Source organism: Scyliorhinus torazame, chromosome 15, assembly GCF_047496885.1.
Source record: "Scyliorhinus torazame isolate Kashiwa2021f chromosome 15, sScyTor2.1, whole genome shotgun sequence".
In the NCBI taxonomy this organism is placed as follows: Eukaryota; Metazoa; Chordata; class Chondrichthyes; order Carcharhiniformes; family Scyliorhinidae; genus Scyliorhinus; species Scyliorhinus torazame.
Genome location: NC_092721.1, coordinates 18,241,645 through 18,269,097, shown reverse-complemented (window position 1 = coordinate 18,269,097; position 27,453 = coordinate 18,241,645). Strand labels below are relative to the sequence as shown.

The 27,453-nt window shown below is 49.0% G+C and overlaps 1 protein-coding gene across 1 annotated transcript in view; it reads left to right on the top strand.

Annotated features, from left to right (window-relative positions):
• Nucleotides 1–27,453, top strand: part of LOC140391537 (kelch-like protein 1) — a 428,416-nt gene that overhangs the window by 246,960 nt on the left and 154,003 nt on the right. The gene's annotated exons all lie outside the window — the stretch shown is intronic.

Genomic DNA, 27,453 nt, shown 5'->3' with positions numbered 1-27,453 from the left:
GCACTCTTGGGCTAAATTTTGTACGGGTAAATTTTACAGGATCAACAGGCGGACAGTTCTATGGTGAGTCTGCTGACTCCTGTTCTCGACATTGTCCAGAAGGTCGGTGAAGGTGCAAGGGAGCGTGACTAATTTCAGTGCTCTTGTCCAAGGGCCAGCACAGCATCAATGGGCCGAATGGCTCCCTTTTGTGGTTGTGTGAATTACATTTCAGATTTTGGCCCCCGAGGTTTTGGGGGTTAATGTGGTTGAGAGCATTTTCTGTCCTTTTGAAATTATTTTTTTAAATAGTTTTGACAGTGGATCTGCAGTGCGTCACTGGAAATTTGTGTTTTTTTTTACTCTCTTCTTGATAGTTCAGAATTATGAGTGTCACGATTTTAGTTCCCCCAATAGCTCTGCAGGTTTGTGAATTTAATGCTGGAATCATCCATGTTGCAAATGCCCTGCTTGTGATACTCATACCTATGTTGAACTAAATTGGTCATAGCCAATCTCACTGGTAACTGCATTGCAGTAGGGTTCAGCCCCCTGAGTATGGTTCCTGTGAGCAAAGTCCCTGAGTGGCACAGTGGTTCTCAATGTTGTTTCACAGCACCAGGATCCCAGGTTCGATTCCCGGCTTGGGTCGCTGTCTGTGCAGAGTCTGCACATTTTCTCCGTGTCTGCGTGGGTTTCCTCCGGGTGCTCCGGTTTCCTCCCACAAGTGCTGAAAGACGTGCTGTTAGGTAATTTGGACATTCTGAATTCTCCCTCAGTGTACAGGTGCCATAGTGTGGCAACTAGGGGATTTTTACAGTAACTTTATTGCAGTGTTAATGTGAGCCTACTTGTGACAATAATAAAGATTATTATAATAAAACAGTACTTCTTGTCCGAGATTCTGATGACTGCAGCCCGTGAAATCATATTCTAGTTGGGACTCAGTGCAGTGTTAAAAGTAAGGGAGAAGAATGATTTCAGAAAATAAAGTATTTGGCAAAGCATTTTGTTATTTCACAAAAGTTGGCATCATGGCATAAACAATATTAAAACCCATTCAATTGGATTTGGATTGTTTTAGCCGAGGAGAGTATGTAGCCATTGTTTTCTCCATTCAGTATCTGTACTACATGATCTCTCATGGTCTCACAACTCAACTGTCTTAACAGAGATTCAATTCTTTCTCATCATTAGTGATTTTGAGTGGACTGCTGCGTACTTCTGGCCGAAAAAAATCAAATGCAATTTCCTAAGACACCGGCTTTGTTATCAGTCATTATGGACAGGTTACAAGCACTGCTGGAATTAGACTTAATAACACACATTATCAAACTCTTTTATCAGGCTCTGCGGCGTATATTTTAATGCTTTGGAAACATCACATCGACGCATTGGCCTGAATTTCATGTTCACCCGCCAGTGGGTGTTTAGACCAAGGGGACGGTGAGGCATGAAATTGAACTGCCCCTCGATTCCTGGGTTCCCGTTCACCCCGACTTCACAGTTTTTTTAAGTTGGGGCGAGCAAGGCCTTGGATCGGCAAATTGCCCTTGTCCCAATTGAGGTTCTCAGGTGGCCAATATGGGGCCACTTAAGAGCCATTCCCCACGCAACTGATCATTTTAGGCTGGCAGGTGGATACACCTGGCCTGGGGGAAGCCCCAAAACGAACGGCCTTGGGCCTTAGATGGAGAGAGGGGGATGCCTCCATCAAGACCACACTTTTGACTTCAAGCACCCCCAGCCCTTGATGTTTAATGACCACAGAACTTCTTTCCACCCCATTGCCTCACCCCTGACACTCCAATCACCTACTTTCCGACCACCACTCCCCCCCCACAAGCCTTCACTACCCTCCTACCCTGGGACCCGTAAACTCAGGATCCCGACACAATCGGAATCGAATGTGGCTGGTAGATCCCAGGAACAGCCTCTTCCGGGATCCCCGGCGGCCGTTACGCCGAAGGAGATCTAACAAGATCTCGCGAGACATCGCAAATTATATCTAACCCACAATGGGCAGAGCCAGGACTTGCAGAGTGAAGTCAGTTTGAAAGCTCACTTAATCCTGCCGATACCAGATGGAACCAGCTCCTGGGATCTACCGGCCTTCGCCGAAGATGTCCCTGCCAGGTGCTGCTTAACACTGGTCCCCACAACAGAGATTTGGTGGGTTGGCGCTTGGGGGGGGATCTCTCAGGCGATTGGAGAACTCCAAGTGGTCAGCCTCTGGGCACTTTGGCACTGCCAGCCTGACACCCTGGCACTTCCACCTTGGAACCCTGGCAGTGCCACCTAGGCTTCCCAGGCAGCACTTCCAGGTTGGCTGGGGCACTGCCAGGGTTCCAGGCTGGCAGTGCCAAGGTGCCCAGGTGGCATTCTGCCCACACCGTGGGTCTGGCCTGGGGGTGCCCTGCCTGTATAAGCTGGGGTACGGGGAGCTCGAGGACCACCCAATAGGTGAGTTGGGGCGTTGGGCAGGGGTTCAGGGATTGTGTTGGGGAGTCACGAGATCGGGGAGATGGCGCCCCGAACTCTTCCTGCATTAAGGAGGTCCTCAGTGCAGCCAATGTGACTGTGTGCAGCTTCAGCGGGGTATTCCCCGTTGAGGTCCAAACAAAAACGGAGTGTCACTAGATAGTGGGGTTCTTCATGGCGCTTATAGACCTCTTTAATCCCACCCAGAATGGACTATTTTTTTCAGTTAGATCGTGTCCTTACCTTTCAGTCCAGTCCCGGGACTTAGGCTCACACATCAGATTGCCCGGCAGCTCTCGAAAGCGGACTTCCTCCCGAGTGAAGTGCAGAATTTCTGCCCGAAACCAATTGAAGCTCATTCAAGCAATGAAATAGCTACAGGGCAGTCAGGGTCTGCGGGACATGCTTTTCCCTCACAACTCAAAGAAAGGCCATCATATACAATATTCAGGCCACTAAATATACATTCCAACACTCTTATTTACAAATATGCCAAAATGTGGCATATTCCAAAAGAAAAAGACTGATATTTATATAGCGCCTTCCACAAGATATCCAAAAGACCTCTGCAGCTAATTTGTATTCTCCAAGCTCTCACAAACATCACTATGGCAATGATCAGATAATCAATTTTTGAATGACATTGGTGAGGGATAAATATTGGTTTGGAAAGTCCAAGCATGTGCAGGTTAGGTGGATTGGCCATTCTAAGTGTCCACGGGTTAGGTGAGGTTATGGGGTTCCAGGGATAGGGAGGGGGAGTGGTCCTAGGTAGAGTGTTCTTTCGGAGGGTCGCTGCAGCCCCCCTGCACGGTAGGAATTCAATGATTCGATGAAACTGGCGTGAACTCCCTGCTTTTCTTTAAAATTGTGCCACGGGATCTTTTGCGTACACCTGGGAGGGTGAACAGGTTTAGTGTTTCAACCAAAAATCGCACCTCCATCCAGCGCACACTGACTCAGAAATGTACTGGAGTGTCAGCTTAAATGTCGTGCTCATGTCTCTGGAGAGGTACTTCAAGACCTTAGAGTATGTGGACCATTTTTCGTATCTTGGGAACCTCCTCTGGATGAAGGCAGACATAATTTACAAAATTCGTCCTTGTCTTCGATGTGGCATGTCGGCCTTATTCCGACTCAGGAGATGAGTAATTGAGGAGCAGGATCCCAAAGCTGAGACTAGTGCCATGGTTTGCCAGGCTGTGGTGGTCGTTGTGGTCCTATATATGCTTCGGAGGCTTTGCAATCTGCAGCAGGCATCTCAAGGCACTGGAGAAGAATCACCGGCAGTGCCCTCACAGGACCCTCCAAATCCAATGGCAAGAAAGGCTGCACAACAGCAGCATCTTCTCCAAAGCCAGTATCCCCAGCATCGAGAGGGTAATTATTCAAAACCAGCTCCACTGGATGGAATGTGTCCTTTGGATGCAATTCACCAGATTCCTGAAGAAACTGTTCTACTCGGAACTGGGTTGCAGTGGAATATTTCCAGGAGGGCGGCGCAGTCCCTGTTCGGATGTCCTCAAAGTATCCCAAAAGTGGCAAACATCTCCACCGACACATGGGCGTCCGCGACTTGTGACCAAGTAAAATGACAAGGCGTTGAACACATCGAGAGAGTTCATGGGGTGCACCCAGAGGTGCAGTTAAGGCCTCGGCGAGAGCGCCCAAACCCCCAAAAAGCTCATCAACCCGACCTTTCACGCACCGCCTACCGTTCATCTGGTGGGGTCTGCACATTGTGCATTGGATTTATCAGTCTTTTCAGAATGCATCGAACCAGAATGAAAGCAAGTCATCCTCAATCCTGAGGGGCTGCCTACGAAGACGAAGACTTCAACTGACAAACTTCTAACTCTGAGGTGGGGTTGCTACCAACTGAACCGCAGCTAGCGGATTTTTCTTGAGTTTGATGATTGATGCATGGGGAACCCATCAAAGCTCTTCATATCCACCTTAAGACCTTCACGAAGAGCAAGTGTTTGTACTTCATGAATATCAAGATGCTTTCTGGCCACAGAAACAAAGGCAAATATCCAATCAAAGGCCAAGGAGAGCTTTCCCCTTTGTAGAGAGCTGCTCTTGCACTCAGGTTTTCAATTTCCCTTGACTGGGTCTGCTTCAAGGTAAGCCAAAGATTTGGACTATTGTTGGAACAATCTTCCATGGATTGTATCGATATTTCATTGGCAGAACTAAAACATTAAAATCCACCTCAATCTGCGTCAGAGACTGAAACCAAATAATAAATGGTTTGGGTATGCGGACACTAAGGAACTGAAGTGCTTGAGATGACCAGTAAATCTCACCTAACATTAAAACAACAGCTGCGCTGTTCTGAGGCATCGTACACCGAAAAATGTATCAGCAATAAAGCAGAACTTTAATGTACTGCACTTTTCTGGAATAGCTTTTCATGGTGAAGAAAATATCGATATAGAAATTTCTGGCACAATCCATAAAACGTAATGAAATAGAAATTGAAAATGCCCCAGCTGCTCAGCGGAGATATTGCTGAATTTATTAATACCATAAAATGTATTGAGACTCAATACCTTAAATATTGGTGAATCTCATTTCATATGCTGATAAACAGACCAGTGCAAAAAAATTATTAGCATCCATGAATAAGTAATGATGGTCAAAGGAGATAAGAATTGAATGTGAGGAAATGAGCAGTGGTTTAATTAAAAAAGGATAGACAAACTGCCCAGTTGATTGCAAGGGTTACCGACACTGATGTAAAATGCTGAACCATGCTTTCTGTAATTCCTTCCTCTCTCAACATTCATGCTATGCAGGGAACTAGGGCAGCCCTTTGCATTCCCCTGCGAGTGGGTTCGTAGGCAGGGCTGGAGGACTGGTGAGTGGAACATTTTTCAGATGGTCTTCCCAGCAGATTCCTGCCCGTCAAAGTCTCTCTGCAATTTTATGTTGGGATGGGCTAAGCCCCCTATCCTTGCTGCCGTTGAGGCCCTTAGGTGGCCAGTTATTGACCACTTAAGGGCCATTTCCCACCCTGCCTCGGTTTTCAAGCTGGCTGGTGGATTTATGGGGGTAGGGGGGGGGGTCCCAAAAATTGAACCAGGTTCAGTCCAAATGTACATACATTTTGTAGTTAATGAAAACATATAGTTAACCGACTTAAGATAAAAGACTTCATTAAGACCTACCAAATGATCACCAGATAACACGGGGACAGTAAACAGGAAAACACATTGCCTTGCAAAAAATGCAGAGGAATACTAAAATTCTGCAAGAGATAAGAAATATTCGAAGAAGCATTTTGACCTGAAGAATAGCTCGAAAAGCTGATGCACAGAGGAAAGTGGCCAGGGAAAGCTCCAAAGAAAGGCTTGCAAGCTGAAAGTAGAAATTTAAAAATTTATGCTGCAGCAGATGACTCCATAGGACCTCATGGAAGTCCAGCTTCAGAGTCAGCAGACTGAGCAGGGGTGAGCTGAAACTTTTAAATTCTGGGATAAAACAAGTCCTGAGCAACTTTTAAATAGCTCAGTGGTCAGAAATTGCAGTTTAAAAACTCAATCAGAGAAACCAGAGCCCTGAGTCAGCGCATGAACACTGAACACTAAAATCTGACCTTTCTCCGAAAGGGGACAAAAATAATTAATTTGTTTACTCAGAAGAATTTTCAACTGAAGATTCAGCTTTAAAGACTAGCTAAGTTCAGGATTCAATGCTTTTTGTAGAATCGTAGAATTGTTACACGACAGAAGAAAGCCATTCGGCCCATAGAGTCTACACTGACCCTCTGAAAGAGCAGCCTACCTCTGCCCACTCCCCCTGCCCTTTCCCTGCACCCCATAACACCACCTCATCTTTGGGCACTAAGGGGAAATTTAACATGGCCAATCCTCCCTGTGGTGATATACATCACTATAAGTACACAAAGGGTTAATGCACATACAATACACCTAGTTAGACACTAGAGGGAACACCAGAGACATGACACACAGGCAGTCAACCAATAGGTCAGTAAGATAGGACACGACAATGGGCAGTCACGATACACACAGAGGTGACACTACCACAGGAGGGCATTACACCAACCCATATAAAAGGACACATCACACATGCTGAGTCTCTTTCCAGTGGAGACACTCAGTGAGTACAGACACATGGTTGATTGAACATCACACCCACCACGTGGATTGTAGCAGACTGGTTCGTCAGTCTGAGTAGCTATAGCAGGATTAACAGTACAAAGAACAAAGAACAAAGAAATGTACAGCACAGGAACAGGCCCTTCGGCCCTCCAAGCCCGTGCCGACCATACTGCCCGACTAAACTACAATCTTCTACACTTCCTGGGTCCGTATCCTTCTATTCCCATCCTATTCATATATTTGTCAAGATGCCCCTTAAATGTCCCTATCGTCCCTGCCTCCACTACCTCCTCCGGTAGTGAGTTCCAGGCACCCACTACCCTCTGCGTAAAAAACTTGCCTCGTACATCTACTCTAAACTTTGCCCCTCTCACCTTAAACCTATGCCCCCTAGTAATTGACCCCTCTACCCTGGGGAAAAGCCTCTGACTATCCACTCTGTCTATGCCCCTCATAATTTTGTATACCTCTATCAGGTCGCCCCTCAACCTCCTTCGTTCCAGTGAGAACAAACCGAGTTTATTCAATCGCTCCTCATAGCTTATGCCCTCCATACCAGGCAACATTCTGGTAAATCTCTTCTGCACCCTCTCTAAAGCCTCCACATCCTTCTGGTAGTGTGGCGACCAGAATTGAACACTATACTCCAAGTGTGGCCTAACTAAGGTTCTATACAGCTGCAACATGACTTGCCAATTCTTATACTCAATGCCCCGGCCAATGAAGGCAAGCATGCCGTATGCCTTCTTGACTACCTTCTCCACCTGTGTAGCCCCTTTCAGTGATCTGTGGACCTGTACTCCTAGATCTCTTTGACTTTCAATACTCTTGAGGGTTCTACCATTCACTGTATATTCCCTACCTGCATTAGCCCTTCCAAAATGCATTACCTCACATTTGTCCAGGTTAAACTCCATCTGCCATCTCTCCGCCCAAGTCTCCAGACAATCTAAATCCTGCTGTATCCTCAGACAGTCCTCATCGCTATCCGCAATTCCACCAACCTTTGTGTCGTCTGCAAACTTACTAATCAGACCAGTTACATTTTCCTCCAAATCATTTATATATACTACAAACAGCAAAGGTCCCAGCACTGATCCCTGTGGAACACCACTGGTCACAGCCCTCCAATTAGAAAAGCATCCCTCCATTGCTACCCTCTGCCTTCTATGGCCTAGCCAGTTCTGTATCCACCTTGCCAGTTCACCCCTGATCCCGTGTGACTTCACCTTTTGTACTAGTCTACCATGAGGGACCTTGTCAAAGGCCTTACTGAAGTCCATATAGACAACATCTACTGCCCTACCTGCATCAATCATCTTAGTGACCTCCTCGAAAAACTCTATCAAGTTAGTGAGACACGACCTCCCCGTCACAAAACCGTGCTGCCTCTCACTAATACGTCCATTTGCTTCCAAATGGGAGTAGATCCTGTCTCGAAGAATTCTCTCCAGTAATTTCCCTACCACTGAAGTAAGGCTCACCGGCCTGTAGTTCCCGGGATTATCCCTGCCACCCTTCTTAAACAGAGGAACAACATTGGCTATTCTCCAGTCCTCCGGGACATCCCCTGAAGACAGCGAGGATCCAAAGATTTCTGTCAAGGCCTCAGCAATTTCCTCTCCAGCCTCCTTCAGTATTCTGGGGTAGATCCCATCCGGCCCTGGGGACTTATCTACCTTAATATTTTTTAAGACACCCAACACCTCGTCTTTTTGGATCACAATGTGACCCAGGCTATCTACACCCCCTTCTCCAGACTCAACATCTACCAATTCCTTCTCTTTGGTGAATACTGATGCAAAGTATTCATTTAGTACCTCGCCCATTTCCTCTGGCTCCACACATAGATTCCCTTGCCTATCCTTCAGTGGGCCAACCCTTTCCCTGGCTACCCTCTTGCTTTTTATGTAAGTGTAAAAAGCCTTGGGATTTTCCTTAACCCTATTTGCCAATGACTTTTCATGACCCCTTCTAGCCCTCCTGACTCCCTGCTTAAGTTCCTTCCTACTTTCCTTATATGCCACACAGGCTTCGTCTGTTCCCAGCCTTTTAGCCCTGACAAATGCCTCCTTTTTCTTTTTGACGAGGCCTACAATATCATTCGTCATCCAAGGTTCCCGAAAATTGCCGTATTTATCTTTCTTCCTCACAGGAACATGCCTGTCCTGTATTCCTATCAACTGACACTTGAAAGCCTCCCACATGTCAGATGTTGATTTACCCTCAAACATCCGCCCCCAATCTATGTTCTTCAGTTCCCGCCTAATATTGTTATAATTAGCCTTCCCCCAATTTAGCACATTCATCCTCGGACCACTCTTATCCTTGTCCACCAGTACTTTAAAACTTACTGAATTGTGGTCACTGTTACCGAAATGCTCCCCTACTGAAACATCTACCACCTGGCCGGGCTCATTCCCCAATACCAGGTCCAGTACCGCCTCTTCCCTAGTTGGACTGTTTACATATTGTTTTAAGAAGCCCTCCTGGATGCTCCTTACAAACTCTGCCCCGTCTAAGCCCCTGGCACTAAGTGAGTCCCAGTCAATATTGGGGAAGTTGAAGTCTCCCATCACCACAACCCTGTTGTTTTTACTCTTTTCCAAAATCTGTCTACCTATCTGCTCCTCTATCTCCCGCTGGCTGTTGGGAGGCCTGTAGTATACCCCCAACATTGTGACTGCACCCTTCTTATTCCTGATCTCTACCCATATAGCCTCACTGCCCTCTGAGGTGTCCTCTCGCTGTATAGCTGTGATACTCTCCTGAACAAGTAGCGCAACTCCGCCTCCCCTTTTACATCCCCCTCTATCCCGCCTGAAACATCTAAATCCTGGAACGTTTAGCTGCCAATCCTGCCCTTCCCTCAACCAGGTCTCTGTAATGGCAACAACATCATAGTTCCAAGTAGTAATCCAAGCTCTAAGTTCATCTGCCTTACCCGTAATGCTCCTTGCATTAAAACATATGCACTTCAGGCCACCAGACTCGCTGTGTTCAGCAACTTCTCCCCGTCTGCTCTGCCTCAGAGCCACACTGTCCCTATTCCCTAGTTCTCCCTCAACGCTCTCACCTTCTGACCTATTGCTCCCGTGCCCACCCCCCTGCCATACTAGTTTAAACCCTCCCGTGTGACACTAGCAAATCTCGCGGCCAGGATATTTATGCCTCTCCGGTTTAGATGCAACCCGTCCATCTTATACAGGTCACACCTGCCCCGGAAGAGCTCCCAGTGGTCCAGATAACAGAAACCCTCCCTCCTACACCAGCTGTTTAGCCACGTGTTTGTCTGCTCTATCTTCCTATTTCTAGCCTCACTGGCACGTGGCACAGGGAGTAATCCCGAGATTACAACCCTCGAGGTCCTGTCTTTTAACTTTCTGCCTAGCTCCCTGAACTCCTGCTGCAGGACCTCATGCCCCTTCCTGCCTATGTCGTTAGTACCAATATGTACAACGACCTCTACCTGTTTGCCCTCCCCCTTCAGGATTCCCTCTACCCGTTCGGAGACATCCTGGACCCTGGCACCAGGGAGGCAACATACCATCCTGGAGTCTCTTTCACGTCCACAGAAGCGCCTATCTGTTCCCCTGACTATAGAGTCCCCTATAACTATTACTCTTCTGCGCTTTGACCCTCCCTTCTGAACATCAGAGCCAGCCGTGGTGCCACTGCTCTGGCTGCTGCTGTTTTCCCCTGATAGGCTATCCCCCCCGACAGTATCCAAAGGGGTATATCTGTTCGAGAGGGGGACAACCACAGGGGATTCCTGCACTGACTGCCTGCCCTTTCTGGTGGTCACCCATTTCTCTGCCTGCACCTTGGGTGTGACCACACTTACATAACTGCGATCTATGCTGTTTAAGAAGGGTAGCAAGGATAATCCCGGGAACTACAGGCCGGTGAGCCTTACTTCAGTGGTAGGGAAATTACTGGAGAGAATTCTTCGAGACAGGATCTACTCCCATTTGGAAGCAAATGGACGTATTAGTGAGAGGCAGCACGGTTTTGTGAAGGGGAGGTCGTGTCTCACTAACTTGATAGAGTTTTTCGAGGAGGTCACTAAGATGATTGATGCAGGTAGGGCAGTGGATGTTGTCTACATGGACTTCAGTAAGGCCTTTGACAAGGTCCCTCATGGTAGACTAGTACAAAAGGTGAAGTCACACGGGATCAGGGGTGAGCTGGCAAGGTGGATTCAGAACTGGCTAGGCCATAGAAGGCAGAGGGTAGCAATGGAGGGATGCTTTTCTAATTGGAGGGCTGTGACCAGTGGTGTTCCACAGGGATCAGTGCTGGGACCTTTGCTGTTTGTAGTATATATAAATGATTTGGAGGAAAATGTAACTGGTCTGATTAGTAAGTTTGCAGACGACACAAAGGTTGGTGGAATTGCGGATAGCGATGAGGACTGTCTGAGGATACAGCAGGATTTAGATTGTCTGGAGACTTGGGCGGAGAGATGGCAGATGGAGTTTAATCCGGACAAATGTGAGGTAATGCATTTTGGAAGGGCTAATGCAGGTAGGGAATATACAGTAAATGGTAGAACCCTCAAGAGTATTGAAAGTCAAAGAGATCTAGGAGTACAGGTCCACAGGTCATTGAAAGGGGCAACACAGGTGGAGAAGGTAGTCAAGAAGGCATACGGCATGCTTGCCTTCATTGGACGGGGCATTGAGTATAAGAATTGGCAAGTCATGTTGCAGCTGTATAGAACCTTAGTTAGGCCACACTTGGAGTATAGTGTTCAATTCTGGTCGCCACACTACCAGAAGGATGTGGAGGCTTTAGAGAGGGTGCAGAAGAGATTTACCAGAATGTTGCCTGGTATGGAGGGCATAAGCTATGAGGAGCGATTGAATAAACTCGGTTTGTTCTCTCTGGAACGAAGGAGGTTGAGGGGCGACCTGATAGAGGTCTACAAAATTATGAGGGGCATAGACAGAGTGGATAGTCAGAGGCTTTTCCCCAGGGTAGAGGGGTCAATTACTAGGGGGCATAGGTTTAAGGTGAGAGGGGCAAGGTTTAGAGTAGATGTACGAGGCAAGTTTTTTACGCAGAGGGTAGTGGGTGCCTGGAACTCGCTACCGGAGGAGGTAGTGGAAGCAGGGACGATAGGGACATTTAAGGGGCATCTTGACAAATATATGAATAGGATGGGAATAGAAGGATACGGACCCAGGAAGTGTAGAAGATAGTTTAGTCGGGCAGTATGGTCGGCGCGGGCTTGGAGGGCCGAAGGGCCTGTTCCTGTGCTGTACATTTCTTTGTTCTTTGTTGTTCTTATGACGCTTTCCGCCACCTGCATGCTCCTAAGTGCATCCAATTGCTGCTCCAACCGAACCATGCGGTCTGTGAGGAGCTGCAGTTGGGTGCACTTTCTGCAGATGAAGCCATCCGGGACGCTGGAAGCCTCCCGGACCTGCCACATCTCACAGTCAGAGCACAGCACCCCTCTAACTGACATTGCGTCAATTAATTAAAATTAAAATTTGTCTTTTTTTTTAAATAAATACTTTTTTTTTTAAATTACAAAGTTACTGTCAACTATCTGTTTCCTAGCACTAGATTTCTAATAGAAATGCGATAGCTAACTATAATATCCTCCGATCTCTGGCTTAGATATCCTCTAAATTATAATTAAGTTATTATGTTTAATTAGTTCCCAAATACTCAAAAAAATTTAGGTTAGAATCCCAACCAGCCACTCAGGTCACAGCTTTTCTGTGATGTCACTTCAGTTTCCCCCCGACACACACAATTTGAAAAAAAGGTATAAAAGTAAAAATCACTTGCTTACCTTCTGAGATGTTCTCAGGTTCTCTCGCTGACAGAGACTGCTCCTCCACCTCCAATCCTTGGCCTGCACAATGCTAATAATATAATAATATAATATGGCACTTACCTTACACCAATGGGTCTTATTATTAGGTTAGAGGAGGAGGGTGGGTGGGAGACACTACACGTGTAGTGTCTCGGGTTTCCTCTCCACCAGAATTTATTGGGGGGGGGGGGGGGGACTTGCCAGAGGTCGAACTTCCGGTTCCCGCCGAAATCCAAAGGGCTGCTCCTGTAAAGGTAAGAGCTTTTAAACTAACTACTCACCTCCCAGAAGGCCCCTGCGCACCGCTGCCGCCGAAATCCAAAGGGCTGCTCCTGTAAAGGTAAGAGCTTTTAAACTCACTACTCACCTCCAAGAAGGCCCCTGCGCACCGCTGCCGCCGAAATCCAAAGGGCTGCTCCTGTAAAGGTAAGAGCTTTTAAACTAACTACTCACCTCCCAGAAGGCCCCTGCGCACCGCTGCCGCCGAAATCCAAAGGGCTGCTCCTGTAAAGGTAAGAGCTTTTAAACTCACTACTCACCTCCCAGAAGGCCCCTGCGCACCGCTGCCGCCGAAATCCAAAGGGCTGCTCCTGTAAAGGTAAGAGCTTTTAAACTAACTACTCACCTCCCAGAAGGCCCCTGCGCACCGCTGCCGCCGAAATCCAAAGGGCTGCTCCTGTAAAGGTAAGAGCTTTTAAACTCACTACTCACCTCCAAGAAGGCCCCTGCGCACCGCTGCCGCCGAAATCCAAAGGGCTGCTCCTGTAAAGGTAAGAGCTTTTAAACTAACTACTCACCTCCCAGAAGGCCCCTGCGCACCGCTGCCGCCGAAATCCAAAGGGCTGCTCCTGTAAAGGTAAGAGCTTTTAAACTCACTACTCACCTCCAAGAAGGCCCCTGCGCACCGCTGCCGCCGAAATCCAAAGGGCTGCTCCTGTAAAGGTAAGAGCTTTTAAACTAACTACTCACCTCCCAGAAGGCCCCTGCGCACCGCTGCCGCCGAAATCCAAAGGGCTGCTCCTGTAAAGGTAAGAGCTTTTAAACTCACTACTCACCTCCCAGAAGGCCCCTGCGCACCGCTGCCGCCGAAATCCAAAGGGCTGCTCCTGTAAAGGTAAGAGCTTTTAAACTAACTACTCACCTCCCAGAAGGCCCCTGCGCACCGCTGCCGCCGAAATCCAAAGGGCTGCTCCTGTAAAGGTAAGAGCTTTTAAACTCACTACTCACCTCCAAGAAGGCCCCTGCGCACCGCTGCCGCCGAAATCCAAAGGGCTGCTCCTGTAAAGGTAAGAGCTTTTAAACTAACTACTCACCTCCCAGAAGGCCCCTGCGCACCGCTGCCGCCGAAATCCAAAGGGCTGCTCCTGTAAAGGTAAGAGCTTTTAAACTCACTACTCACCTCCAAGAAGGCCCCTGCGCACCGCTGCCGCCGAAATCCAAAGGGCTGCTCCTGTAAAGGTAAGAGCTTTTAAACTAACTACTCACCTCCCAGAAGGCCCCTGCGCACCGCTGCCGCCGAAATCCAAAGGGCTGCTCCTGTAAAGGTAAGAGCTTTTAAACTCACTACTCACCTCCAAGAAGGCCCCTGCGCACCGCTGCCGCCGAAATCCAAAGGGCTGCTCCTGTAAAGGTAAGAGCTTTTAAACTAACTACTCACCTCCCAGAAGGCCCCTGCGCACCGCTGCCGCCGAAATCCAAAGGGCTGCTCCTGTAAAGGTAAGAGCTTTTAAACTCACTACTCACCTCCAAGAAGGCCCCTGCGCACCGCTGCCGCCGAAATCCAAAGGATCCAAGTGTTGAATCCAAATAGGAGAATTGTTAATAGTTTAATAAACATATTAAAGCTATTTCCAAGTGTGAATCTTCCTTTGTCAGAGTGCACATCAAGGAAGCAGCTTATGCTACGTTAAGAGCATAACAAAACACTCCCAACCTGCACATCTTTGGACAGTGGGAGGAAACCGGAGCACCCTGCGGAATCCACGCAGTTACGGAGAGAATGTGCAAAGTCTGCACAGACAGTAACCCGAGGCCGGAATTGAACCTAGGTCCCTGGCGCTGTGAGGCCTCAGTGTTAACCACTGTGCTCCCTGCCGCCATGTCCCTGAAGCATGGCAGCTAGTCAATTCAAGCCGCCATTGTTTTAAATTTTCTCAAGACTGAGCGCAAACTCTATTACACCAGGAACCCACCAAAACTAGAAAGTGCAGGGAAACCCTTTGTCTTCAAATCAACAGTGATGCCATCTTTGATTTCAGCAACTTCTTAAAGCTGAACCTACATATCAATTTTTTTTTAACCATGAACCAGAAATCCACTCTTCCAGGTCAATTTGGATTTATGCAGGGGGCCAAATCAATAATTGTGGACTTTGGAAAAAGAAGATTTCTTAGATATACAGTTGATTCAAAAAAAGCGATTTTTTTTTTTCAGGTCTGGGCAAAAATATGGCAGCTCAGATAGAAGTTAACATGCTGCTTTATTCGAAAGGTCCAATAGCGGACGCCATTGTTGCAAACCGAGGAATAAACAAATTATTTGCCACATTTGAAGCAGCACTAAAATCATTCAACGTGTATTTTACGAAGTAACAAAATCCTCGAAAGAACTAAATTTAAAAGTGTGTCAAACAGGCAAGAAATCCTGTCAACTTGTTCATTAACGAGTTGTACAGGATGGCTGAAGGTCACAAATACGGAGCCCTAAATTCTGAATTTATCAGGGATAGAGTAGTTGCAGGAGTAGTGGATGATGCTCTCTCAGACAAGCTGCTAGCCAAGGAAGACCTACCCCTCGAGAAAGTTATTGAGATTGTTCGTCAGTCTCTATGTGCAGTACCAGAGGTTGGGAGGTGAAAGAAAACCGTGGTAAAAAGGAAACCCCACTCTCCAATTAGTTAAACAGCACAGAAATAGGGAATTAGGGCAGCACGGTGGCACAGTGGTTAGCACTGCTGCCTCATGGCGCCGAGGTCCCTGGTTCGATCCCGGCTCTGGGTCACTGTCCGTATGGAGTTTGCACATTCTCCCCGTGTCTGCGTGGGTTTCACCCCCACAACCCAAAGATGTGCAGGGTAGGTGGATTAGCCACGTTAAAATTGCTCCTTAATGGGACAAAATGAATGGGGTACTCTAAATTAATTTAAAAAAAGAAATAGGGAACACTCTAGTCCAAGGGGAGTACCGTAACCAACCAGGAGAGCGACCATGCCGACGCTGTGGAGCAAAGCGCGCACCCCCACAGGTAAGATCAATGTCCTGCAATTTACCTCAATGCTTTCAATGCAAGAGAATTGGCCGCTTGGGCAAACTGCGCGAGGTCAAAACATCTGAAGGTCTCCCCCCACTCCTCCCCTCCCCTCTGCCATGGGGAGAGTCACCTTCAGCAGGATATTCCAATCCTGCCGACAGGAAGGGCGGGGAAATCCGGACATATATGTGCCAGACCCTTCTACTACCCCTTCCCCAAATTTTTATCTAATTTATTTCAAGTTATTCTAATTTATCCCATGTGTTTACATTATTGTTACTACCCCATCTAGTCTTGGTCAGATTCATGTGCACAAACAAGCATGGAGTCAGCACCTAGCTAAAACCCGTTCCTGTATCTATGTACGTTGTTTTTCCAGTTATAAATACGTCCAGTTAACCTGCTTAAACTACAGAGACTTCATTTAGATTTAACGAATGGTATCCAACACCCTACGGCAGTGTAGATGCATACACAGTGCTGTTAAGGCGGGAGTTCCTTGTTTTTGACCCAGCAACAATAAAGGAATGGTAATATAGTTCCAGTTCAAGATGGTGTATGGTTTGGAAGGGACTTGCCGATGTCTCCCATGTGCCTGCTGCCCTTTTCCCTCTCAGTGGTAGGGTGCACGAGTTTAGAAGGTGCTGTTGAAAAGAGGCTTAACAAGTTGCTACAGTGCACCTTGCCCATGGTACACACTACTTCCACTGGGTATGTGGCAGAGGGATGAATTTTTAAGATGGTGGATGGGTTGCCAATCAAGCAGGGTGCTTTCTTCTAGATAGTGTCAAGCTTCATCAGTGGTGTTGGAGCTGCACTCATCCAGGCAAGCGGAGAGTTTTCAGTCACACTCCAGACATGTAGAAAATTTGGAGAAGGTGAGTTGTGATTGGGAGCAGACTGCTGGGGCAGGATTGGTCAGGTTGGATTTGTCCTGCTTTTCCTGGACAGGACGTACTTGGGCAATTATCCATATTGTCGGGTAAATGCCAGTGTTGTAGCTGTACTGGAGCAGCTTGGCTAGCGGAATGGCTGATCCTGGAGGACAAATCTTCAGTATCATTGTGGAAATATTGTCAAGACCCATAGGTTTTGCAGTATCCAATGACTTAAGCTAATTCTTTCTATCACGTAGAGTGAATTGAGTCACCCTTTGTGTGAGGAAATACTTCCTGACATCACCCCTGATTGTCCCAGCTCCACCTTCTATCCACCCTTTTGGTCGACCCTGCAGCCCTGCCAGATCCAGCCGTGAATGGTGGGGGACAATTAAACAACTCACTGCTGGAGGAGGCTCTATAAATATCCCCATCTTCAATGATGGAGGAGTCCAGCACATCAGAGAAAAAGATGAAGCTGAAGCATTTGCTGCAATCTTCAGCCAGACGTATTTATTAGATGATCCATCTCGGCCTTCTCAAGAGGTCTTCAAACTGGGTGGCATGGTAGCACAGTGGTTAGCATAGTTGCTTCACACCTCCAGAGTCCCAGGTTCGATTCCTGGCTTGGTTCACCGTCTGTGCGGAGTCTGCACGTTCTCCCCGTGTCTGCGTGGGTTTCCTCCGGGTGCTCGGGTTTCCTCCCACAGTCCAAAGATGTGCGGGTTAGGTGGATTGGCCATGCTAAATTGCCCTTAGTGTCCAAAAAAAGGTTAGGTGGGGTTACTGGGTTATGGGTACAGGATGGAGGTGTGGACTTAATTAGGGTGCCCTTTCCAAGGGCTGGTGCAGACCCGGTGGGCCGAATGGCCTCCTTCTGCACTGTAAATTCTCTGATTCTATGATCACAAACACCAGTCTTCAGCCAATTTGATTCACTCCACGTGATATCAAGAAATGGCAGAGGGCAATGGATATGCAAAGGATCTGACAATATTCAGGCAATATTACTGAAGACTTGTGCTCCAGGGCTCGCCGCAGCCCTAGCCAAACTGTTCCAGTGCATCTACAACACTGGCCTCTACCCAGCAACGTGGAAAATTTCCCCACTATATTCTGTACACAAAAAGCAGGACAAATCCAACCTGGCCAATTACCGCCCCATCAGTCAACTCTCGATCATCAGCAAAAGTGATGGAAGGGAACATCAATGATGCTATCAAGTGGCATGTGCTTAGCAATAAGCTGCTCACTGATGCTTAGTTCGGGTTCCGCCAGGGGCCATTCAAATCCTGACCTCATTCGAACCTTGGTTCAAATCTTTGGGCAAAAGAGCTGAACTCCAGGGGTGAGGTGAGAGTGACTGCCCTTGAAATTACGGCAGCATTTGATCGAGTGTGACATCAAGAAGCCTTCGCAAAACTGCAGCCAATAGGAATCAGGGGAAATCCTTCTGCTGGTTGGAGTCAGACCTGGCACAGAGGAAGATAGTTGCAGTTGTTGGAGGTCAGTCACCTCGTCTCTAAGACACCACTGCAGGAGTTCCTCAGGGTAGTTTCTCAGACCAAACAATCTTCAAATATTTCATCAATGACCTTCCTTCCATCATAAGATGAGAAGTGGGAATGTTCACTGATTGGACAATGCTCAACAACATTCGTCACTCGTCAGTTACTGAAGCAGACCATATCCAAATGTAACAAGTCCTGGACAGTATCCAGGCTGGTGCTGATGAGCGGCAAGTAACATTTGCATCCTGTAAGTGCCAGGCAATGACCATCACCAATAACAAATAATCTAATCATTTTCCTTTGACATTCAATGGCATTATCATCGCTGAGTCTTCTGCTTTCAACATCCTGGGGGTTAACACGACCTGAAACTGAATTGGACTAGCCACATAATTACTGTAGCTGCAATGTCAGTCCAAAGGTTGCATCCACCTCTGTCTCACTGCTTCCTCCCATCTGCCAGGAATAGGATGTCCCTTCTGACCTCGACATGGGTGAGGAGGATGACCAGCGAGACGTCATTAAAATTAAGGGTTTGACCCTTTTCTCCCCTTCCTGATGAAATCTTGCACAAACACTGCTGACAGTGTGGCTGTCAGATGCCTTTTAAAGATGGCACCTGGATATGACGGCCTATTGCACGCCATCCAGGCCTGCCCTGCCAGTGAAGATGGCGGGAAACACACGGCTGCATTTTTAACGCCGGGGCCAGAAGATTTGCTGTGCTTTCTCCGCGACCTTCACAGCGGGAAACGTTCCACATTCCCTCCCCTTTGTCTCAAATTTGGAGAATTCCACCGAGAGGGCTGGATTTTCCCATTCTCAGGCTATGTCCTGATGCCGGCGTGGGAACAGAGGTGTTTTACGACCGGAAAATCGGTGCTAAACGGCCACCGATCCTCCGTTTGGCCGGGGGCTAGCAGGCAGGCAACGTAAAGCACTCGGCTCAAGCTGCCGATACAGCAGCCGGAGAATTGCTGGGTCCGTCGGCGCGCAGGCGGCCTGCAGCGGCTGTGCAACATTGTGCCGGCTGCGCGCTGATCCGGCCTGCCAAATAGTGCTCCCCTTTTGGCCAGGCGTGCGACCCCCGGACTGCTCCATAGCCTCTGCCAAAGTCCCCCCATGTCCACGATCAACTCTCCCCTGACAGTGGCCGCACTGGACTGAGTCCGCAGCCGCCACGCCGAGTTCCCGACAAAGAAAAGCACACGCGACCGTTGCCGTAGGAAACTCGGCAGGTCGGAGGCGGAGCATCGGGGGTGGGCCTCAGGTAATTTCCTGAGGCCGTCGATACGCTGTGCAATGTACCCCTAGAGTACGCCGCTTTGGGGGGGTGGGGGGGGCGGAGCATCGCGGAAGTGGCACTGTCCCCGATTTTGACACCAACGTTGATTCTCCGGCCAATCGCTGAACGCGATTTTGGTGTCCGCGATCGTTGAATCCCGCGCATAGTTTCTCACTCACTGCCCTATCGATTGCTTTAATCATCTTGTGTATCTCAATTAGATCCAACATTAATCTTCCATCGACAAGGATATACAATTGTAATCTGTGCAATCTGTCCTGATAATTTAATCCTTTAAGCCCCAAGAGCATTGTGAAAAACGCTCATAAATCAATCTTTCCAACAGCTGGTTGGGACGACAGGTAACACCAGTGTCTCTGGTGGCAGCTTTAAGGCTTGCGATGTGAGTGCTTCCTATTCTTTTCTCTTTCTATTTTCCATGCTATGTATTTTCGATAATTTTCTACACCTTCCAAATCATCTTGATATCTGCAGTAATGAATAATTATTTGCTTTCACTACTGAAAGTAATTCTGTTTGATATCACTTCTGTGAAGCACCTTGAGACATTTTTTGACATCAAAGACACAATATAAATGCAAGTTGCAATTTAGGACACCATTCGATCTATTGATCCTAGCTGCAACAAATAATAGAGCATTGAAGGCTCAAATCATGAAGCAAATTTATCCAGCAGAAGACGGACATGTCACAATTTCTAAATGCATTTGTTAAGGGCATAGTAGTGCAGTGTTGATGTTGCTAAGCAAACAATTCAGTTTTCTGAAGGGTGGATTCTCCAAGACCAACACCCAAACTGCTGGTGGAAAAATGGTTGCCCCAAAGCCACTTAATGCTCCAGGCAGCACTAGTTAGTTAGAGATTGTACTTGCACCCCTCACTGAGGAGGAAGCCATGTCTCAGAGAGCTGCCAGCCATTCTGACTGACTGACAGCACTTTAACCCTATCAGCGCCAGTGTCGAGCACCACCGGCACCCCTCCATTCCCGCACTGCGATTTCTCACCCGAGGCGCTTAAGTAGGGTTACGTTCTGGGCTTACCCAGTGTGCTGAACACCTCCTGCCAGGCAGAAATCTGAGGCCTGGGAGGGAAACGGCCTTTAAGTGGTCATTAATTGGCCAACTAAGGGCCTCAATTGGGGAAAAGTTGGGCAGTTCGGCTTAGGCCTCAACTGTCCCTGGCCCATTTTAAATTTGGGCAGAGCAGGTTGGGCTGAAGGCCGATGGGAAGGCCATCTGAGGGATTTGATGGACACCCCCCACCCCACCCCACCACCATCACCCACACCCCAACCTCAACTGTTTGGCTAATGTCTCCGTGAAAATGAAATCTGTCCTGGTTTGGCCTATATATGACTGCCTTCTCAGGGGACCAAAGAGTCTGTGGTATTATCAGGTATTGCAGTACCTAAGAGACTGATGACCATTGGTTAAACCTAGGGGTTTACAATTGGCTGTTGATACGTAGCTCCGCCCTGACAGGCAGAGTATAAGAACCGGTGCCGTCCCAGCAGATTCACTTTCTGTACCGAAGCTGCTGGGGAACAAGTTCTAGTCGATTGAAGCCTTCAGTTATGAAATCGTGCATCAGAGTCACAGAACTGCTAAGATTGCAGCGCTTCAAGAGGAGCATTGCTAACCGCTGATGCCCAAAATCCCAAGGATACATTTTTTTGGAAAAGTCACAAATGTTGACTGGAGGCTGAGTGCCATTATCGCTTGCTTCAGTCGAGGACAAACCCGTTGTGTAATTTTCCATTTTCTGTCTTGAGCCAAAGCGACAGACTAGATCAGTTACGTGAAAACGATGCCAGGACGCACCTGGCCTCAACTTTCTTAACGGTTTGTAACAGACATGAGATTTATTCAGTAAAGAACTGGCTGATACATTTATGAAAATTGAGAAATGAATGCAGATATGCACACCACCCTTTTACCCATGACTAAATTACCCAACTTCAACCATACTACCGTGCTTTTTGAAGATCCCGCTTCATACTCAACGCGCATTGTAAATATTCTAAAAGAATGAGGGCGAAAGCATCCGTGCCCTCAGTAAGTGAGCCCGTTGTATGTTTGAGACTAATTTCCACAGAAAACCCTCCGGCTTCAGAAAACAGGAATAAAGAGGTGTGAAATCCACCGAGGTGAGCTAAGAGGTGAACATGGTGCCCCAAACAAGTTACACTGCCAGATTTGCACTGTCACATCTGGCTGTCACACTGTTGCGGTTCTACCTGAATGGTATTCTATGCCAACGCCTATGAATTATATCACGGCCTGGGAAATAGAAATATGCAAGGTCATCGAGGTGTTGCAGTGTACAATTACACTTTCTTGTAGCTTCCTGCAGACTGAAAAAGTGGCAAAAAAGATCACAAAATACTTCGAGCCTTCAATTTCACTCCGTTTACATTTCCTTTATTAACAGAGCAGCTAGGTTTTTCTTATTAAGGAAAGCTCAGAATAAACATTTAATTGGAATTGACCTGACTTTGGTTAACCTGATGTTTTTTTACATTTAAAATAAAATCCTAAACTTCAGGCATGTTTTGACTGATTTCTCCATCTGCTGCATATGTGAATGACGCTTGTCTACATCCCAGCCTGACTCAATTCATTCAGGCCATGAACCCTTATTGTCGGTGAATGTGTGTGCAAAGCGAGAAACAGCACTTGAAAACCGGAACAGTTGACTAACAAATAGAAAACAGAAGTCAGGGGCAACTCTGCCATGTAAAGATTTTCCTCAAAGTTCACGGCAATTTGACTTGTTTCAACAGAAATAAATAATTGCACCTGTTTTACCAACACAATAAAAGATGGTCTCCTGCGTTGGCCTTTAGAAGAGGTTGCGATATGAGGAAAGCCATTTTTACGGCCGCTATCTTGACAGATGTTCATAGATCGTAGGTCATAGAATTTAAAGTTCAGAAGGAGACCGTTCGGCCCATCGAGCCTGCACCAGCCCTCAAAAGAGCACCCTACTTAAGGCCACAACTCCACCCTCTCCCCGTAACCCAGTAACCCCACCTAAACTTTGGACACTATGAGCAATTTATCGTGGCCAATCCACCTAACCTGCACATCTTTGGACTGTGGGAGGAAACCAGAGCACCCGGAGGAAACGCACCCAGATTGCCAATCTGCAGGGAAGCTTGGAATGTCCAAATAGTTTGAGAACTCTACTCTTGCAGAATATTTTCACTTAACCTTTAGTTTTCAATAAGTACTAATGATATGTACAATTACCAACATAGTGCACTTCAAAAAGAAACCTCATTAGCTGCAGTGATTCGAGATGGCCGCAGGATGGGCTATGATATTATGTGTGAGATTTTAATGCATTCGAAAAGCCCATCCACTTGCATTTAAATTGGACAGGATATTAACTCGAGTATTTTTAATAACTAAACTGCCTGTGTTGAACTTTGTTTTTAAGATTAAACAGACATTTCCACTTACTGGAATCCCGATTGCATTAAAAAGAATTCTCAGTCTGGTCTCACCCCTCCCTATCTCTGTATCATTCTCCATCCCTCCAACTCTCTGAGGTATCTGCACTCCAATTCTGGTCTCTTGTGCATCCCTGATTGAGGTACCCTCAATAATGATGCTTAGAGATTAAACTGTAAAGAAGGCTTTATTAGGCTAATAACTGTGCTACAGATATGGACGAGAGCTGACTGCTATACAGACCATGAGGCAGGCCTTTATGTATGGCTCCCAGATGGGCGGAGCCAGAGGCGGAGTCCCCAGGGTTCCAAGCCTGGTCTTAAAGGGGACATCACCTTACATGATGATAAGGCAGTAACCATTCATCACATTCACCCCCTGTTTAAAAAGTAGTCCGGCGGGGGTGAAGTGCCATCACAGGTCCATCCGTCTCGGCGGCCGTATCTCCTCAATTCGGGCGGTGGTGCGGCGGGCACGGACGTCCCGGTTGAGGGCACATCCGGGAGCACAGCGGTCGGAGCTTCGGTCCGGGTCGGGGCAGAGGAACTAGGCAGGGCCGGGGGTAGCGGAGCCGGCGCCGGCGGGGTGTGCAAAGGGGGGGGCGCACGGTAGGAGCTCACCAACGGGTGGTAGGGCCGGAAGGGGGTGTGTTGTAGGGGGCGACGGGTCCTGCAGGGGAGCGCCGCGTGAAGGGGCGTCTGTGGTGGAGGATCCAGCGGGTGCCAGATCCCGGAGGGAAACCGTATCTTGCCTGCCGTCGGGGTACTCCACGTAGGCGTAACTGGGGTTGGCGTGGAGCAGTCGGACCTTTTCAACTAGGGGGTCCGTTTTATGGCTCCTCGCGTGCCTCCGGAGAAGAACAGGTCCCGGAGCCGTCAGCCAAGGTGGAAGCGAGACCCCGGAGGTAGACTTCCTGGGGAAGAGAAACAATCGGTCATGAGGGGTCTCATTTGTGGCCGTGCAGAGGAGTGACCTAATGGAGTGTAGGGCATCGGGTAGGACCTCCTGCCAGCGGGTGGTTGGGAGATTTCTCGACCGCAGGGCCAGAAGGACAGCCTTCCACACGGTCGCGTTCTCCCTCTCCACCTGCCCATTTCCCCGTGGGTTATAGCTGGTCGTTCTGCTCGAGGCGATGCCTTTGCTGAGCAGATACTGACGCAGTTCATCGCTCATGAACGATGTACCCCGGTCACTGTGGATATAAGCAGGGAAACCGAACAGGGTGAAGATGCTGTGCAGTGCCTTAATCACCGTGGCTGAGGTCATGTCGGTGCAGGGAATGGCGAATGGGAAACGGGAAAACTCATCGATGACGGTGAGGAAATAGGCATAACGGTTGGTGGACGGGAGGGGCCCTTGAAGTCCACGCTCAGTCGCTCAAAGGGGCCCGAGGCCTTCACGAGCCGAACCTTGTCTGGCCGATAGAAGTGCGGTTTGCACTCCGCACAGACCTGGCAGGCCCTGACCATGGCCTTGACCTCCTTGGTTGAGTAAGGTAGGTTGCGGGACTTGATGAAATGGACGAGCCGGGTAACCCCCGGGTGGCAGAGGTCATTGTGGATGGCTTGCAGGCGGTCCTCCTGCGCGTTGGCGCATGTGCCGCGGGACAGGGCATCTGGGGGCTCGTTGAGCTCCCCTGGATGATACTTGATATCGTACGAGTAGGTGGAGAGTTCGATCCTCCACCTCAAAATTTTATTGTTTTTTATTTTGCCCCGTTGCGTGTTATCGAACATATAGGCGACCGACCGTTGGTCGGTGACGAGGGTAAACCTCCTACCGGCGAGGTAGTGTCTCCAGCACCGCACAGCCTCCACAATGACTTGTGCCTCCTTTTCGACTGCAGAGTGTCGAATCTCGGAGGCGGTGAGGGTTCAGGAGAAGAACGCTACTGGTCTGCCTCTTTGATTGAGGGTAGCAGCCAGGGCGATGTCTGATGCATCGCTCTCCACCTGGAAAGGGATGGTTTCGTCCACCGCGTGCATGGCGGCCTTGATGATGTCGGCCTTGATGCGGTTGAAGGCCAATTGAGCCTCAGCCGAGTGGGTAAAAGTGGTGGTCTTTAGGAGTGGGCGGGCTTTGTCCGCATACTTGGGGACCCACTGGGCGTAATAGGAGAAAAGCCCCAAGCACCGTTTGAGGGCCTTGAGACTGCGGGGGAGAGGGAGTTCCTTAAGGGGGCGCATGCGGTCGGGGTCGGGACCTAGGACCCCGTCTTCCACGACATAGCCGAGGATGGCCAGCCGGGTGGTGTGGAAAACGCATTTGCCCTCGTTATAGGTCAGGTTAAGGGCTCGGGCGGTCTGGAGGAACTTTTTGAGGTTAGCGTCATGGTCCTGCTGATCATGGCCGCAGATGGTGACATTGTCCAAGTACGGGTATGTAGCCCGCAAACTGTATTGGTCCACCATTTGGTCCATCGCCCTTTGAAAGACGGAGACCCCATTTGTGACACCAAAGGGGACCCTGAGGAAGTGGAAGAGCCGGCCGGCTGCTTCGAAGGCAGTATAGGGGCGGTCTTTTGGTCGGATGGAGAGCTGGTGGTAGGCAGATTTGAGGTCGACCGTGGAAAAGACTCGGTATTGGGCGATCCGATTTACCATTTCCGCGATGCGAGGAAGGGGGTACGCATCAAGCTGCGTGAATCGGTTTATGGTCTGGCTATAATCCACGACCATCCGTTTCTTCTCCCCGGACCGGACTACCACCACTTGCGCTCTCCAAGGGCTGTTGCTAGCCTCGATGACCCCCTCTCCCAGTAAACGCTGGACCTCTGACTTGATAAAAGCCATATCTTGGGCACTGTAGCGCCGGCTCCTGGTGGCGACGGGCTTACAGTCGGGAGTGAGGTTAGCGAATAGCGAGGGGGGTGCGACTTTCAGTGTCACAAGGCAGCACACCGTGAGGGGGGGCAAGGGTCCACCGAACTTCAGTGTCAGGCTTCGGTGGCTGCACTGGAAATCCAGTCCGAGCAGCAGGGGGGCACAGAGGTGAGGGAGGATATAAAATTTGAAACGGGTGTATTTGGCACCCTGGATCGAGAGATCCGCAATACAGTACCCCGTGATTTGTACCGAGTGGGACCCAGATGCGAGGGCTATGGTTTGGGATGTGGGATGGGTGCGTAGGGAGCAGCGCCTTACCGTTTCAGGGTGGATAAAGCTCTCCGTGCTCCCGGAGTCGAAGAGGCATGCAGTGTCGTGCCCGTTGACCTGGACCTGCATCATGGAGTTCTGCAGGTGTTTTGGCCGAGTTTGATCGAGGGTGATCGCACCCAGCCGCGGGTAGTCGGAGTCATAAAATGGCCGCTGCCATTGGTCGCACGTGTCGGTGCGAGAAGATAGCCGCCGACCAGATGGCCGCTCCCATGATTCGCACGAGGCTGATGACGCGTCAGAAGAAGACGTGTCGGGTCGGTGCGCAGCAGCATTGCGAGGCCTGCGGGCCTGAGAGCCTGATTTTCGGGCTGGCTGTTCTTTGTTTATCTGGCCCCTGGGTCTGGCCAGGCAGACCCTCGCAAAGTGCCCTTTCTTCCAGCAGTCGCTGCAGATCGCGGAGCGGGCTGGGCAGCGTGGGCGTGGGTGCTGGCCCTGCCCGCAGAAGTAGCAAGGTGTGCCCCCATGGTGAGCGGGTCGCCGCGTGGCGCAGGCCTGTAATACGGGCGAGTCTGAGGCAGTCCGGGGGGGGCTGGCAGAGTCCGCGGGGTACGTACCCAAGTTATGTCGGGCCACCTCCAGCGAGGAGGCGAGCGTTAGAGTCTCCTGGAGGTCTTTTGCCCCGTTTTTGAGCAGTCGCTGCCGGATGTAGGTCGAGCGGATGCCGGACACAAAAGAATCTCTGATGTGCAGGTTCATATGGACTTCCCCTGTCACATCCTGATGGTCACAGTCCCTGGCCAGCGCGGTGAGTTTCTCAACAAACTCGTCGAGCGATTCCCCCGAGCGCTGCCGGCAGGGAGAGAGCAGATGCCGGGCGTGCACCTCATTGATGGGTTTGACAAACCGCTTGCGGAGCAACTCAATCGCTTCCTCATAAGTCGTCGCCTTTTCGAGCGTGGCGGAGATTCTGTGACTCACCCGGGCGTGGAGTAGACGCAGCTTGCGTGGCCCCAGGATGGGAGTCTCTGCGGAGTCCAGGTAGGCCTCGAAGCACCGCAGCCAGTATTTAAAAATTTCCTTTGCCTCCGGCGTTCGTGCTTCCAGATTGAGCTTCTCTGGTTTTAGGCCTGCGTCCATCCTGAATCTAGTTTAGCCTAATAAATTGAGGTACCCTCAATAATGATGCTTAGAGATTAAACTGTAAAGAAGGCTTTATTAGGCTAATAACTGTGCTACAGATATGGACGAGAGCTGACTGCTATACAGACCATGAGGCAGGCCTTTATGTATGGCTCCCAGATGGGCGGAGCCAGAGGCGGAGTCCCCAGGGTTCCAAGCCTGGTCTTAAAGGGGACATCACCTTACATGATGATAAGACAGTAACCGTTCATCACACTGATTTTAATTGCTACACCACTGATGGCCATGGATTTAGCTGGCAAGTTTCTAAGCTATGGAATTTCCCTCCCTAAACCTCAAACATCTCTTTATCCTCCTTCAATTCAGCTTGAAACGCACCCTAGGTCTCGCCCCCGTGT